An 18,596-nucleotide genomic window follows, 5' to 3' on the forward strand; every position below is an offset into this window, starting at 1 on the left:
ATTTGCTACTATAATTTTATTATATGTACAATATTTTATTCTAAAATATCATTTTATTTCAACATACATAATTATTTATGTATCCACACATTTGCAATTTTTGTTTAATCAATATAAATATTGAATTAAATCATTTGTATTTTGATGTTAAATTTAAAATTTAACATTTTTCCATATAACTCTCGAATGATATATAATATAAAACCGAGCGCATATGAAAAATAAGTATTTATTTAATAATAATATTATTAAAAAATATTATTATTTTATTTGAACTCACTATACCGGCAAACGATATAGTGCGTCCGATTTTAAGGCAGGTACTAATTTAATATACATTATATTAGCCTGCCACCAAAAATTAACGATAATAATTGGAAACCAATTGTTATTATATATATACATATATAACCTTGGCGCACGTTTCAACGTTATTATCTTGAGTTTTAATAATATTAGTCCGCTCAGCCAAGTCTCGTATTCAAAAAGAATAAAGAAACAAATTTATACGGATAATATTATAATATATATTGTCAACATTGACTAAATCATATTATATACATAGATTTATATCAATTCTAGATGGACATCCACTGACCATCCTATAGTAGTTTTTTGCATCGATGTCTTGAAATCGGGCATTTTCAATTGGGCTTGCCACCCACCCTACAGTTATTCTCCTATAATAACTTAAGAGAATATTGAATTCAGTACTTTTTATATACATATGAATTACTTCTTCATATAATTTATATTTATGCTGATTTTCATATGTATATGGTAAATTTATTTATATTATTGACAAAATCATATGCATATCATATGTTTTGAACAATACTTGGGTCGGCAACCACTGCCTACCTATAATAGTTTTTGAACACCCTATCTAGATATCGGGTGTTTTCTGTACTAGATGAGCCCACACTGTGGCTTTCTCTTAATTTACTTAAGAGTTTATAGGTATATTTCATACTTTTTTATATACATATGATATATTTCTTAATATAATTGATATTTATGCTGATTTTCATATGTATATGGTAAATTTATTTATATTATTGACAAAATCATATGCATATCATATGTTTTGAACAATACTTGGGTCGGCAACCACTGCCTACCTATAATAGTTTTTGAACACCCTATCTAGATATCGGGTGTTTTCTGTACTAGATGAGCCCACACTGTGGCTTTCTCTTAATTTACTTAAGAGTTTATAGGTATATTTCATACTTTTTTATATACATATGATATATTTCTTAATATAATTGATATTTATGTTGATTTTCATATGTATATGGTTAATTTATTAATATTATTGACAAAATCATATGCATATCATATGTTTTGAACAATACTTGGGTCGGCAACCACTGCCTACCTATAATAGTTTTTGAACACCCTATCTAGATATCGGGTGTTTTCAGTACTAGATGAGCCCACACTGTGGCTTTTTCTCAATTTACTTAAGAGTTTATAGGTATATTTCATACTTTTTTATATACATATGTTATATTTCTTAATATAATTGATATTTATGCTGATTTTCATATGTATATGGTTAATTTATTAATATTATTGACAAAATCATATGCATATCATATGTTTTGAACAATACTTGGGTCGGCAACCACTGCCTACCTATAATAGTTTTTGAACACCCTATCTAGATATCGGGTGTTTTCAGTACTAGATGAGCCCACACTGTGGCTTTCTCTTAATTTACTTAAGAGTTTATAGGTATATTTCATACTTTTTTATATACATATGATATATTTCTTAATATAATTGATATTTATGCTGATTTTCATATGTATATGATTAATTTATTAATATTATTGACAAAATCATATGCATATCATATGTTTTAAACAATACTTGAGTCGGCAACCACTTATAGGTAGGTTTATAGGTATATTTCATACTTTTTTATATACATATGATATATATTTCTTCATATAATTGATATTCATACTGATTTTCATATGTATATGGTAAATTTATTTATATTATTGATATCATATATATATATATATATATATCGGATATCATAATTTCATATATTTTGAAGAATACTTTGATCGGCAAAACTGCCTTGCCTACCTATAATGATTTTTAATGGAAAAAAAGTGTTTAGTGTGAGCACCAGCCGCGTTGGTTTAATTTAATTTTATCCCAGTAGCAATTCTTCGGGACAGTAGGAATTTGATTAATTTATTGATGAACATTACTAATTGATTAACAAGGCATTGAACTACACTTTAAAAGTTACAGTTACTCCCGCCATTCAATTGTGTATTTTAAAAAATCTTTTGTTAGTCAGGGTGACTTATATCGTAATAATAAATTAATTACCTATTTTAATAATATTATATCATAGTATAATATTATATGAACGATTCCGCAAATAATATGTATTATTTATAGATATATTAAATATAGGTTTTTTTTTTTTATTCATTACCGGTCACCAATCATCTATATGGCTATACATTCATTAACTATTATTATTAATGTGACGAGACTCTTGGTTACCGTAAAGAGGTTTATATATAGTTATCTCAAACATTACTTTGTTTCTTTTACTTTGACATGATCTTATATGCGTCACTAATAATATGACGGGACATTTGGCTACCGTAAAAGTGGATTCATAGTTAATCTCAAACATTACTTTGTTTCTTTTACTTTGACATGATCTTATATGCGTCACTAATAATATGACGGAATATTTGGCTACGGTAAAAGTGGATTCATAGTTAATCTCAAACATTACTTTGTTTCTTTTACTTTGACATGATCTTATATGCGTCACTAATAATATGACGGGACATTTGGCTACCGTAAAAGTGGATTCATAGTTAATCTCAAACATTACTTTGTTTCTTTTACTTTGACATGATCTTATATGCGTCACTAATAATATGACGGAACATTTGGCTACCGTAAAAGTGGATTCATAGTTAATCTCAAACATTACTTTGTTTCTTTTACTTTGACATGATCTTATATGCGTCACTAATAATATGACGGAACATTTGGCTACGGTAAAAGTGGATTCATAGTTAATCTCAAACATTACTTTGTTTCTTTTACTTTGACATGATCTTATATGCGTCACTAATAATATGACGGGACATTTGGCTACCGTAAAAGTGGATTCATAGTTAATCTCAAACATTACTTTGTTTCTTTTACTTTGACATGATCTTATATGCGTCACTAATAATATGACGGAATATTTGGCTACGGTAAAAGTGGATTCATAGTTAATCTCAAACATTACTTTGTTTCTTTTACTTTGACATGATCTTATATGCGTCACTAATAATATGACGGGACATTTGGCTACCGTAAAAGTGGATTCATAGTTAATCTCAAACATTACTTTGTTTCTTTTACTTTGACATGATCTTATATGCGTCACTAATAATATGACGGGACATTTGGCTACCGTAAAAGTGGATTCATAGTTAATCTCAAACATTACTTTGTTTCTTTTACTTTGACATGATCTTATATGCGTCACTAATAATATGACGGAACATTTGGCTACCGTAAAAGTGGATTCATAGTTAATCTCAAACATTACTTTGTTTCTTTTACTTTGACATGATCTTATATGCGTCACTAATAATATGACGGAACATTTGGCTACCGTAAAAGTGGATTCATAGTTAATCTCAAACATTACTTTGTTTCTTTTACTTTGACATGATCTTATATGCGTCACTAATAATATGACGGAACATTTGGCTACCGTAAAAGTGGATTCATAGTTAATCTCAAACATTACTTTGTTTCTTTTACTTTGACATGATCTTATATGCGTCACTAATATGACGGAACATTTGGCTACCGTAAAAGTGGATTCATAGTTAATCTCAAACATTACTTTGTTTCTTTTACTTTGACATGATCTTATATGCGTCACTAATAATATGACGGAATATTTGGCTACGGTAAAAGTGGATTCATAGTTAATCTCAAACATTACTTTGTTTCTTTTACTTTGACATGATCTTATATGCGTCACTAATAATATGACGGGACATTTGGCTACCGTAAAAGTGGATTCATAGTTAATCTCAAACATTACTTTGTTTCTTTTACTTTGACATGATCTTATATGCGTCACTAATAATATGACGGAATATTTGGCTACCGTAAAAGTGGATTCATAGTTAATCTCAAACATTACTTTGTTTCTTTTACTTTGACATGATCTTATATGCGTCACTAATAATATGACGAGTACTTTTTGGCTACCTTTTTCTTTGGATTCCCCAAAAATCCAAAATTATAATTATCAAAATAAATTTAATAATTATAATATTCTTTCCATTTCGTTATTTTATTAAATATCGAATCATCAAGCAAAGGATAAGCTTCAGTGGATCGCAGTATGGCAGCTGCTCAACCACTTACAACACCTTGCCTGTTACAAAAGTCGTTTACAATTGATTCTAGGCTTTGTCATTGTATTAAATAATGTTTTTATATGTAACTAGCGCGGCATCAGGTGATCGAAGATCCTCCCAATTTACTATGTTACAAATTACATTGGCATCACATCCATTGTCGTTTATAAAATGAATTATAAACTTTAAATGGTTTAGAAGCCATACAATGCAAATTGCCCCTTATTTATCATTGCAGTCCAGCACGGATACGACCTTAGAGGCGTTCAGGCATAATCCAACGGACGTAGCGTCATACCACTGTTCGCTCGAACAAGTATTGTGCCATTGGTCCGTACCTGCGGTTCCTCTCGTACTACGCAGGAATGCTGTCGCAACAACGTTTTGTCATTAGTAGGGTAAAACTAACCTGTCTCACGACGGTCTAAACCCAGCTCACGTTCCCTTGCATGGGTGAACAATCCAACGCTTGGTGAATTTTGCTTCACAATGATAGGAAGAGCCGACATCGAAGGATCAAAAAGCGACGTCGCTATGAACGCTTGGCCGCCACAAGCCAGTTATCCCTATGGTAACTTTTCTGACACCTCTTGTTAAAAACTCTTTAAACCAAAAGGATCGATAGGCCGAGCTTTTGCTGTCCCTGTGTGTACTGAACACCGAGATCAAGTCAGCATTTGCCCTTTTGCTCTATGTGTGGTTTCTGTCCGCACTGAGCTGGCCTTGGGACACCTCCGTTATTATTTGAGAGATGTACCGCCCCAGTCAAACTCCCTACCTGGCAATGTCCTTGAATTGGATCATACCTGAGTAATTGGAGTTATACCAAATTTTCAAATCAAAAATACATAAATGCATCGTTTTATTAAAGAATTTGTTTGCGATTATATAACAAACTCGTGATACTTTGATCAAGAAGCTTGCATCAAAACCCAATACCATAAGATATAATAAATATATCCGTATAATGGCTAGGAAATGATACACGTTCCATTTAATCAAGTAAGTAAGGAAACAATAAGAGTAGTGGTATTTCATTGGCGATATCAAACCGAAGCCTAATATCTCCCACTTATTCTACACCTCTTATGTCTCCTTACACTGCCAGATTAGAGTCAAGCTCAAAAGGGTCTTCTTTCCCCGCTAATTATTCCAAGCCCGTTCCCTTGGCTGTGGTTTCGCTAGATAGTAGATAGGGACAGTAGGAATCTCGTTAATCCATTCATGCGCGTCACTAATTAGATGACGAGGCATTTGGCTACCTTAAGAGAGTCATAGTTACTCCCGCCGTTGACCCGCGCTTACTTGAATTTCTTCACTTTGACATTCAGAGCACTGGGCAGAAATCACATTGTGTCAACACCCGCTAGGGCCATCACAATGCTTTGTTTTAATTAGACAGTCGGATTCCCCAAGTCCGTGCCAGTTCTGAATTGATTGTTAATTGATAATCGTTATAATTAATAAGAACTAATCGGTTTGAGCCAATTAGTATTCTTAAAAATTTTAGCAAGAAAGTTCCACAATTGGCTACGTAACTAAACTATCCGGGGAACAAGTAACCACCATAAATGATAGACACTCTATTTACCCAGAACGAGCACATAAACCATGTTATTGTTTCCCAATCAAGCCCGACTATCTCAATCTTCAGAGCCAATCCTTATCCCGAAGTTACGGATCTAATTTGCCGACTTCCCTTACCTACATTATTCTATCGACTAGAGACTCTTCACCTTGGAGACCAGCTGCGGATATTGGTACGGCCTGTTGAGAAGTTTGCGTGTCCCCACCATAAATTTTCAAGGTCCGAGGAGAAAATATCGACACAACAGTATATGTCATGCTCTTCTAGCCCATCTACCATATCTCTCTGCGAAAGACTTCCATGGTAGTACGGCTATAAAACAGAAAAGAAAACTCTTCCGATATCTCTCGACGGCTTCTTTATGGTCGTTCCTGTTGCCAGGATGAGCACGAGGCCCATATTTAATAACAAACGGATACTCAACAGGTTACGGAATTGGAACCGTATTCCCTTTCGTTCAAAATTATTCAAGTATATTATTTTTGGCTTGTATATATATTTATTTAGTCATTAGTTTTTTACTTGAAAATTTTCGGCTTTCGCCTTGAACTTAGGACCGACTAACTCGTGATCAACCACTGTTCACACGAAACCCTTCTCCACTTCAGTCCTCCAAGGTCTCATTCGATTATTTGCTACTACCACCAAGATCTGTACCAATGGCAGCTCCATGCAGGCTTACGCCAAACACTTCTACGCATACCATTGTACCTTCCTACTCACTAAAGTTTCAAAATTTATATTACAAGTAATATAAATCATCTACTTTAGCGGTAATGTATAGGTATACAACTTAAGCGCCATCCATTTTAAGGGCTAGTTGCTTCGGCAGGTGAGTTGTTACACACTCCTTAGCGGATTTCGACTTCCATGATCACCGTCCTGCTGTTTTAAGCAACCAACGCCTTTCATGGTATCTGCATGAGTTGTTAATTTGGGCACCGTAACATTACGTTTGGTTCATCCCACAGCGCCAGTTCTGCTTACCAAAAGTGGCCCACTGGGCACATTATATCATAACCTTAAACTTCATATCAAGAAAGTTAAGGTTCTTACCCATTTAAAGTTTGAGAATAGGTTAAGATCGTTTCGACCCTAAGGCCTCTAATCATTCGCTTTACCAGATAAGATTATTTTATATAATATTAAAATGCACCAGCTATCCTGAGGGAAACTTCGGAAGGAACCAGCTACTAGATGGTTCGATTGGTCTTTCGCCCCTATACTCAATTCTGACAATCGATTTGCACGTCAGAACTGTTTCGGTCTTCCATCAGGGTTTCCCCTGACTTCAACCTGATCAAGTATAGTTCACCATCTTTCGGGTCACAGCATATATGCTCAAGGTACGTTCCAGTTAGAGGCATAAATAATATAAATATCATTATACATAACTATATAGAACGCCCCGGGATTGTGTTAATTAACTATAAATAGTTAAAAAACTAATCCCATTATTAGTCAAGTTAATTACGCTATTAGGTTTATATCCCAATAACTTGCACATATGTTAGACTCCTTGGTCCGTGTTTCAAGACGGGTCCCGAAGGTATCCTGAATCTTTCGCATTGTTAATCATACAAGTGCATATAATAAACACAAAAATCATTGATAATTATGCCATTATATAATTCCGAAAAATTAACGCACTGTAATCATATAAATCTATCAGCACTTTATCAAATTAATGACATTTATTTTGTGTTAAAACGCAAGCATTTTAATTTAAATAAACTATAAGCCATATTTTATGATAAATTTTGTATGCTAATAGATTACAATGTCCTTATATGGAAAAAATGCACACTATTATCATAATATTGTTTAAATATTACAATTTTAATGATGAATTTTCCATAATGGATATTCAGGTTCATCGGGCTTAACCTCTAAGCAGTTTCACGTACTATTTAACTCTCTATTCAGAGTTCTTTTCAACTTTCCCTCACGGTACTTGTTTACTATCGGTCTCATGGTTATATTTAGTTTTAGATGGAGTTTACCACCCACTTAGTGCTGCACTATCAAGCAACACGACTCTTTGGAAACATCATCTAGTAATCATTAACGTTATACGGGCCTGGCACCCTCTATGGGTAAATGGCCTCATTTAAGAAGGACTTAAATCGTTAATTTCTCATACTAGAATATTGACGCTCCATACACTGCATCTCACATTTGCCATATAGACAAAGTGACTTAGTGCTGAACTGATTTCTTTTCGCTCGCCGCTACTAAGAAAATCCTAGTTAGTTTCTTTTCCTCCCTAATTAATATGCTTAAATTCAGGGGGTAGTCCCATATGAGTTGAGGTTGTATATAACATTTTTTTTTTCAATATATTCTTTACATTTATATAATGGAGAAACATTTAATGAATTCGTATAAAAATTTTTTTCGTTAATTAGTTTTAATTTAGTTATGAGTTTTAAACGAATTTAACGAAGAACAATAACATTTACAAAAGATTTCAATTTTACTAAATCATTAATAAGAGACAATTCTAGATGAAAAATATTTCAAACATTTTTTATGCTAGACATTCCTCAGTATTATATGATTGAAAATGAAAATATTTTTCTTCGTTTTTCACAATCAAATTATTTATAATGTGAGATAATGTTTTCCATAGATATTTTAATATTATGAATAAAAATAATAATTATATTTAATTAAAATTTTTATCCAATAATATACCATATGCTTAGAAATTTGATTACCAAATTTCTAAACAACTTAATTAGCATAGTCTTACAACCCTCAACCATATGTAGTCCAAGCAGCACTAAAAATTAATTAAAGTACCATAACAGCATGGACTGCGATATGCGTTCAAAATGTCGATGTTCATGTGTCCTGCAGTTCACACGATGACGCACAGTTTGCTGCGTTCTTCATCGACCCATGAGCCGAGTGATCCACCGCTTAGAGTTTTTATATTTATTATTTCAATTTGTCAAATATGAATTTATTGAAAGAAATTAAAAATACACCATTTTACTGGCATATATCAATTCCTTCAATAAATCTTTTTTTTATACCTAAAACGAAATGCTGCGAAATGTCTTAGTTTTATATAAACAATATTATACCATTTATTACTTGGATAATTTACAATTTCATATAATTTTAATGTGATATAATATTGCGTTTTTTATATAAAACATTAACCTGAAGTAAACCAGGTACAACATTCAACATTTTAGGTTGTTGCATTAGCCAATGTATGCCCATAACTATGATGAACAATACATATTCGCAACGCGTGTATATTATGGTCCATATACACGCAAGTTTCATATTATAATATATAAACATAAATTTGTGAATATATTATAATACAATTTAATTTGCTTGATTATTATTCTTGTTTGCTTGATTTTATTTATAAAAAAATTTAATCCAAATTTTCATTGAACTTCTTTTTTTTATAAATATATAATTGTTTGGCAATTTTATCTTGTTATATTATAAAAATATATTTTATAATTAAAACAAGTTATTGTTGTTTACGGTAAAGATATTATATACAATAATGATCCTTCCGCAGGTTCACCTACGGAAACCTTGTTACGACTTTTACTTCCTCTAAATAATCAAGTTCGGTCAACTTTTGCGAAACAACCGTAACACGCAAGGCGTCACAGTGATCACGTCCGGAGACCTCACTAAATAATTCAATCGGTAGTAGCGACGGGCGGTGTGTACAAAGGGCAGGGACGTAATCAATGCGAGTTAATGACTCACACTTACTGGGAATTCCAAGTTCATGTGAACAGTTTCAGTTCACAATCCCAAGCATGAAAGTGGTTCAGCGGTTTACCCGGACCTCTCGGTCTAGGAAATACACGTTGATACTTTCATTGTAGCGCGCGTGCAGCCCAGGACATCTAAGGGCATCACAGACCTGTTATTGCTCAATCTCATTATTGCTAGACGCAATTTGTCCATTTAAGAAGCTAGTGTCCTTATAATGGGACAAACCAACAGGTACGGCTCCACTTACATAAACACATTCAAACACAATAAACATTTTACTGCCCACCATGAATGAAGGCTATATAAGCTTCAACACCATAATCCTGAAGATATCTATTTAATATATTTGAGTCTCGTTCGTTATCGGAATTAACCAGACAAATCACTCCACGAACTAAGAACGGCCATGCACCACCACCCATAGATTCGAGAAAGAGCTATCAATCTGTCTTACACACTTATGTTCGGACCTGGTAAGTTTTCCCGTGTTGAGTCAAATTAAGCCGCAGGCTCCACTCCTGGTGGTGCCCTTCCGTCAATTCCTTTAAGTTTCAGCTTTGCAACCATACTTCCCCCGGAGCCCAAAAGCTTTGGTTTCCCGGGAAGCGACTGAGAGAGCCATAAAAGTAGCTACACCCAATTGCTAGCTGGCATCGTTTATGGTTAGAACTAGGGCGGTATCTGATCGCCTTCGAACCTCTAACTTTCGTTCTTGATTAATGAAAACATCTTTGGCAAATGCTTTCGCTTAAGTTAGTCTTACGACGGTCCAAGAATTTCACCTCTCGCGTCGTAATACTAATGCCCCCAAACTGCTTCTATTAATCATTACCTCTTGATCTGAAAACCAATGAAAGCAGAACAGAGGTCTTATTTCATTATCCCATGCACAGAATATTCAGGCATTTGAAGCCTGCTTTAAGCACTCTAATTTGTTCAAAGTAATTGTACCGGCCCACAATAACACTCGTTTAAGAGCACTAATGCAGGTTTTTAAATAGGAGGAACATATGAAAAAATACAAGTACTTAATCACATATAAGAACTCCACCGGTAATACGCTTACATACATAAAGGTATAGTACTAACCACAAATGTAAGTTGTACTACCCGTATGAAGCACAAGTTCAACTACGAACGTTTTAACCGCAACAACTTTAATATACGCTATTGGAGCTGGAATTACCGCGGCTGCTGGCACCAGACTTGCCCTCCAATTGGTCCTTGTTAAAGGATTTAAAGTGTACTCATTCCAATTACAGGGCCTCGGATATGAGTCCTGTATTGTTATTTTTCGTCACTACCTCCCCGAGCTGGGAGTGGGTAATTTACGCGCCTGCTGCCTTCCTTAGATGTGGTAGCCGTTTCTCAGGCTCCCTCTCCGGAATCGAACCCTGATTCCCCGTTACCCGTTGCAACCATGGTAGTCCTAGATACTACCATCAAAAGTTGATAGGGCAGACATTTGAAAGATCTGTCGTCGGTACATGACCATACGATCTGCATGTTATCTAGAGTTCAACCAATATAACGATCTTGCGATCGCTTGGTTTTAGCCTAATAAAAGCACATGTCCCATAAAGGTTCATGTTTTAATTGCATGTATTAGCTCTAGAATTACCACAGTTATCCAAGTAACTGTTAACGATCTAAGGAACCATAACTGATATAATGAGCCTTTTGCGGTTTCACTTTTAATTCGTGTGTACTTAGACATGCATGGCTTAATCTTTGAGACAAGCATATAACTACTGGCAGGATCAACCAGAATAATGTTTTTCTTTACATATTTCATTCATATTTTCGAATAGAAATAATGCAATATAAATATTATAGATCTATTATTTTAATATTCTATTTTTTGAATTTGATTACGGCCAAAACTTGTATAGCATTCGTAATCCTTCTTTTATGTTTTGTTTTATACTTGTTTCGCCACTAATATAACAAGTTTTAGATGTTATAAGAATTATTCATTACATCATATATATAAATATACGTATGTATGTATAATTTTATAACATAATTTTTATTTAATATATATTTGCTACTATAATTTTATTATATGTACAATATTTTATTCTAAAATATCATTTTATTTCAACATACATAATTATTTATGTATCCACACATTTGCAATTTTTGTTTAATCAATATAAATATTGAATTAAATCATTTGTATTTTGATGTTAAATTTAAAATTTAACATTTTTCCATATAACTCTCGAATGATATATAATATAAAACCGAGCGCATATGAAAAATAAGTATTTATTTAATAATAATATTATTAAAAAATATTATTATTTTATTTGAACTCACTATACCGGCAAACGATATAGTGCGTCCGATTTTAAGGCAGGTACTAATTTAATATACATTATATTAGCCTGCCACCAAAAATTAACGATAATAATTGGAAACCAATTGTTATTATATATATACATATATAACCTTGGCGCACGTTTCAACGTTATTATCTTGAGTTTTAATAATATTAGTCCGCTCAGCCAAGTCTCGTATTCAAAAAGAATAAAGAAACAAATTTATACGGATAATATTATAATATATATTGTCAACATTGACTAAATCATATTATATACATAGATTTATATCAATTCTAGATGGACATCCACTGACCATCCTATAGTAGTTTTTTGCATCGATGTCTTGAAATCGGGCATTTTCAATTGGGCTTGCCACCCACCCTACAGTTATTCTCCTATAATAACTTAAGAGAATATTGAATTCAGTACTTTTTATATACATATGAATTACTTCTTCATATAATTTATATTTATGCTGATTTTCATATGTATATGGTAAATTTATTTATATTATTGACAAAATCATATGCATATCATATGTTTTGAACAATACTTGGGTCGGCAACCACTGCCTACCTATAATAGTTTTTTTTTTTTTTTTTTCAGTCGCGATCGGACACTCGACGAGTAAAGACGTGCCTACGGACCGCAGCAAAGCGTACATCCAAAACAACAACAACGACACAGTTTTGCGATAAGCCCGAGCTTATCTCGTGAAGCGCGCTCTGATTGGTCGCCGCGATAGCGTGATCAAGCCGCGCGCGTAAACAACACTAACACACGTGCAATTTATTGTGCGTGTTAGCAAAGCAGATAAGGCAGAAGGTGAAAACCGCACACCGAGCCCAAGTAGCGTGGCCTGCCATCCGGGCAGCTTATCTGCTCCCGCTTCCACTCCCTCTATGGAGATGGACTGGCAAGCGCCTCCCCGTCCGTCCCGTCCCCCCCGTCCCCCCCGATCACCCAATCCCCTCTCTCCTCCCAGAAAAAAGGCCTTCGCCAAGAAGTACGCCACTTCTAGCGACGAATCCAGCTCGTCCACGGAGCCTGGCGAGATCAGGCGTAAGGACCCTAAAAATCGCTCCCTAAATGACCAACCCAGCACCAGCGCGGCGGCCCGAGCTAGGGGTGACGTTCCCGAAAGGCTGAAGAGCAATTCTTTTGCTCTTCTCTCTGGCGACGACAGCGACTCGGAGAGCGACAGTGAGAGCGAGATGAAGGAGGAGAAGACCCTAACCGATACCCCCAGAAAAGTACCGAAGACGAAGCAGCCGAAGACGAAGCAGCCGAAGACGATCAAGCCTCCGCCGATCTTCATACCCGACGTGACTAACATCAAGTCGCTTATTGAGACAGTCACCAAGATCGTTGGCAATGATTTGGACTTCACTTACAAGGCCACGAGGGACAACCAGATAAGGGTTATGATGCCTGACAAAGCCAGCTACTCGGCAGTAAAGGCACAACTGGACTCCGCCGGCATAAGGTACTACACCTATCAACCCAGAGACGAACGGGCATATAAAATTGTCGTCAAAGGCCTGCACCACTCCACGCCCATTGAATACATTAAGGAGGAGCTGAAAAGCATGGGACATATTGTCAGGGACGGACGTAATGCCATTGGGCACCGAAGTAAGAACCCACTTCCCTTGTTCTTCATCAATCTGGAGCCAGGATCCAACAACAAGGAAGCCTTCAACATCAAGAGGCTCTGCAGATCTGTTGTGACGGTGGAACCCCCCCATAAATTTGACGACATACCTCAATGCTATAGATGCCAAGGCTACGGACACAGCCAGCGATACTGCAGACTTCAAGCTAGGTGTGTTAAATGCGGAGAGGAGCACGCCACATCTGAATGCCGAAAGAAGAGAGAAGAGGCGGCCAGATGCGTCCACTGCAGTGGAGCCCACCCGTCATCTTACAGAGGGTGCCCTGCATACAAGAAGGCCAAGGCAAATATGGCTCCCAAAACTTCCCATCCCGTGCTGACAAACGGCTCACGCCAGACGTACCCATCGGTGAACACAGCAGGAAGAAGCTATGCTGATATAGCTAAGGCTGGCCTTGGACCACAACCGCAACCGCAACCGCAACAGCCACCAGTCCCCGAGATGCCACAGGCGGACCAAGTGACGGTCCTAATGGAAAGGATGGAGAATCTTCTCGAAAAAGTTATGGACAAGATGTTCAAGCAGATGACCATGATGCTTAGCTCCATACTCTCACAAGTCTGCAGCAAATAGGATTACACCTAGCCTTTTGGAATGCAAACGGCCTAATAAACCACAGGCTTGAAGTGGAACATTTCGTGCTCACCAATTCCATAGACATCCTCCTCATATCTGAAACCCATTTTTCCAGCAGATCATATTTCCATCTACGTGGGTACGACATCGTCCATGCAGATCACCCCAGCGGAAGAGCCCACGGCGGAGCGGCTATCATAATAAAAGCAGGGATTAAATACAGCGAGCTAGCTACCTTGCAGGAGGACTGGATCCAGTGCGCCAAGGTAAACGTCTCCACCCCAATCGGGAATCTCACGATTGCCTCTGTCTACCTCCCCCAAAAAACAAGGTAACTGAGAGTCAATTTGACCTACTGTTGAGCGATATGGGTGAAAAATTTGTTCTGGCCGGAGACCTTAACGCCAAACACCAGTGGTGGGGAAGCCGACTAAATAACCCCAAGGGAAATGCACTATATAGATGCATCCAACGTAGAGGCATTGACTGTCACTCTACAGGAGAACCCACCTACTGGCCCACGGACCCTTCTAAACACCCTGATATCCTCGATATAGCGCTCTCCAAAGGGATACACCACTCCAAAGTCGCCTGCCACCCCAACGCAGACCTGCTATCGGACCACAGTGCTGTCGAGCTGCTCATCAATCTTCCGGTACGGAAAAAGGACAGTCGTCCAAAGATGTTCAGCAAGAGCACTAATTTCGAAGCGTACGCAGCCTGGATGATGGACGAAATTGACCCGGATACTGATCTGACCTCCTCCGAACAAATCGACGCTGCAGTGGACAAGCTGACACGAGAAATGCACAACGCCGCCGCATACGCGACGCCAAGAGTCTCACGCACTTCAGGACCACCTCACACGAACCTACATCTGTGGTCGCCAGAAATTGCTGCACTTGTCGCAGAAAAACGAAGACTGAGAAGAGCTTGGTTTATTTCCAGAAACCAGTGGGATAAACGAGCCTTCAATGGAGCAGCAAAGCGGCTCAGGGCGAGACTGCAGGAGCTGAAGCGAGGTGCTTTCGAGGAATTCCTGAGCGAACTCGAACCAGGGGATCCACAACACAGCTTGTGGCGTGTGACGAAATGCATCAAACGGCCAGCCAAGCGAGTCGCTGCAGTTAGGAAGGCAGATGGGACGTGGTGCCGCAACGACCCGGATAGAGCAGAGGCTTTTGCTGAACACCTAGAAGGAGTTTTTACCCCCTTGATGAGCTGCACCCAAGGCGAAGCTGATAATACGCTCAGTGAAACCACAGCTCGACTCGACCACAGCTCGAGTCCAATCGACCCAGTCACAGTCGAAGAGGTTCAAGCCGAAATAAAGGGGCTCAAAATCAAAAAGTCGCCTGGAAACGACGGCATCGAGGCAATCGCCATTAAACGTCTTCCACCTTCTTGCGTTCAGTTGCTAATGAACATTATTAATGGATGCTTCCAAATAGGCCATTTTCCGTCTTCGTGGAAAAAAGCAGAAGTTATAATGATTCCCAAGCCCGGAAAACCTGAAGCCAATCTCGCCTCCTACCGTCCGATTAGTCTTCTGGCAATACTCTCCAAAATATTCGAAAGAATATTTTTGCGTAGAGTATTGCCGTTGCTGGACGAGGCTGGTTTGATTCCTAATCACCAGTTTGGCTTCAGACGCTCCCACTCAACACCAGAGCAATGCCATCGTCTAGTCAGCACAATCCTTAACGCGTTTGAGGAGAGAAAATACTGCTGCGCCGTGCTGCTAGACATCAAGCAGGCTTTTGACCGAGTTTGGCATCCAGGACTTCTGCTGAAAATCAATAACAATTTGCCACACCCGTTTTACGCAGTACTGCGCTCATACCTGGAGGGCAGGACTTTCCAAGTGAGAAGCGGTGAAATGAAGTCATCCACAAAGAACATCAATGCTGGAGTGCCTCAGGGGAGTGTACTCGGGCCAATACTTTATACCTTGTACACAGCCGACCTCCCAGTCATCAGCAACGAGGGCCTAACCGTAGCCACCTACGCTGACGACACCGCTTTCCTAGCAACCGCCAACTCTACGATCGGAGCCTCTGATATCATCCAACAACAGTTGGACGCTATTGAACCCTGGCTACGGAAGTGGAACATCACCGTCAACGAGGACAAATCCACCCAGACCACCTTCACACTACGACAAGGTAACTGCCCGCCGGTCACCCTCAATGGAGTTGTCATCCCGGATGATCCAAACCCGAAGTACCTTGGTATGACCCTGGACAGGCGATTAACTTGGCGCGCCCACATCCAGAAGAAAAGAAAGCAAGCGGAGGACAGAATCAATCAGTACCGGTGGTTGATGGGTAGGAGATCAAAACTGAAGAACAGGCATAAGCTACTGGTCTACTACACCATCATCAAGCCGATTTGGACCTACGGTATCCAACTGTGGGGTACTGCATCATATTCCAACCGACGAAGCATACAGAGGCTACAAAATAAAGCCTTAAGAATGGTCTCGGGCGCCCACATATACCACACTACCGAGGCCATCCACGATGCACTTGGCGTGCCCTGGGTGAAGGACGAAATAGAGAAGGCGAGCAGGAGACACTTCGACAAGCTGTCACAACATCCCAACATCCTAGCGTTCAACCTAACAGAGAGTGGACTGCGCAGAAGGCTCCGGCGAACACACCCCAGGGACCTGGCGAATGAATGAACTTCCTGCTGTAACCTGACCCAATAATAAACCCAATAACACGAATGTAAAGCTTCCACCCAGAAAACTATGTAAATGTTCCCCCAAGAATGTAACCGAGAAACAATTTAATTATTGTCCTAATTGGGACAGATCTTAAATGCGCAAAATAAAGACAGAACAAATAATAATAAATATAATAGTTTTTGAACACCCTATCTAGATATCGGGTGTTTTCTGTACTAGATGAGCCCACACTGTGGCTTTCTCTTAATTTACTTAAGAGTTTATAGGTATATTTCATACTTTTTTATATACATATGATATATTTCTTAATATAATTGATATTTATGTTGATTTTCATATGTATATGGTTAATTTATTAATATTATTGACAAAATCATATGCATATCATATGTTTTGAACAATACTTGGGTCGGCAACCACTGCCTACCTATAATAGTTTTTGAACACCCTATCTAGATATCGGGTGTTTTCAGTACTAGATGAGCCCACACTGTGGCTTTTTCTCAATTTACTTAAGAGTTTATAGGTATATTTCATACTTTTTTATATACATATGTTATATTTCTTAATATAATTGATATTTATGCTGATTTTCATATGTATATGGTTAATTTATTAATATTATTGACAAAATCATATGCATATCATATGTTTTGAACAATACTTGGGTCGGCAACCACTGCCTACCTATAATAGTTTTTGAACACCCTATCTAGATATCGGGTGTTTTCAGTACTAGATGAGCCCACACTGTGGCTTTTTCTCAATTTACTTAAGAGTTTATAGGTATATTTCATACTTTTTTATATACATATGATATATTTCTTAATATAATTGATATTTATGCTGATTTTCATATGTATATGATTAATTTATTAATATTATTGACAAAATCATATGCATATCATATGTTTTAAACAATACTTGAGTCGGCAACCACTTATAGGTAGGTTTATAGGTATATTTCATACTTTTTTATATACATATGATATATATTTCTTCATATAATTGATATTCATACTGATTTTCATATGTATATGGTAAATTTATTTATATTATTGATATCATATATATATATATATATATATCGGATATCATAATTTCATATATTTTGAAGAATACTTTGATCGGCAAAACTGCCTTGCCTACCTATAATGATTTTTAATGGAAAAAAAGTGTTTAGTGTGAGCACCAGCCGCGTTGGTTTAATTTAATTTTATCCCAGTAGCAATTCTTCGGGACAGTAGGAATTTGATTAATTTATTGATGAACATTACTAATTGATTAACAAGGCATTGAACTACACTTTAAAAGTTACAGTTACTCCCGCCATTCAATTGTGTATTTTAAAAAATCTTTTGTTAGTCAGGGTGACCTATATCGTAATAATAAATTAATTACCTATTTTAATAATATTATATCATAGTATAATATTATATGAACGATTCCGCAAATAATATGTATTATTTATAGATATATTAAATATAGGTTTTTTTTTTTATTCATTACCGGTCACCAATCATCTATATGGCTATACATTCATTAACTATTATTATT

At 36.8% G+C, this 18,596-nt stretch overlaps 3 non-coding genes across 3 annotated transcripts; all 3 read right to left on the reverse strand.

Moving 5' to 3' along the window:
• Window positions 1-4,364: 4,364 nt before the first annotated feature.
• Window positions 4,365-8,325, reverse strand: LOC122320836. The gene has a single exon (XR_006245876.1). It is a non-coding gene; the product is annotated as a large subunit ribosomal RNA (ribosomal RNA).
• A 438-nt stretch (window positions 8,326-8,763) lies between these two features.
• LOC122320820 lies at window positions 8,764-8,942 on the reverse strand. Its single transcript, XR_006245860.1, has one exon. It is a non-coding gene; the product is annotated as a 5.8S ribosomal RNA (ribosomal RNA).
• Window positions 8,943-9,542: 600 nt separating this feature from the next.
• On the reverse strand, window positions 9,543-11,539 carry LOC122320825. The gene has a single exon (XR_006245865.1). It is a non-coding gene; the product is annotated as a small subunit ribosomal RNA (ribosomal RNA).
• Window positions 11,540-18,596: the final 7,057 nt, after the last annotated feature.

This window comes from Drosophila ficusphila, unplaced genomic scaffold (assembly GCF_018152265.1).
Source record: "Drosophila ficusphila isolate 14025-0441.05 unplaced genomic scaffold, ASM1815226v1 contig_842, whole genome shotgun sequence".
NCBI lineage: Eukaryota > Metazoa > Arthropoda > Insecta > Diptera > Drosophilidae > Drosophila > Drosophila ficusphila.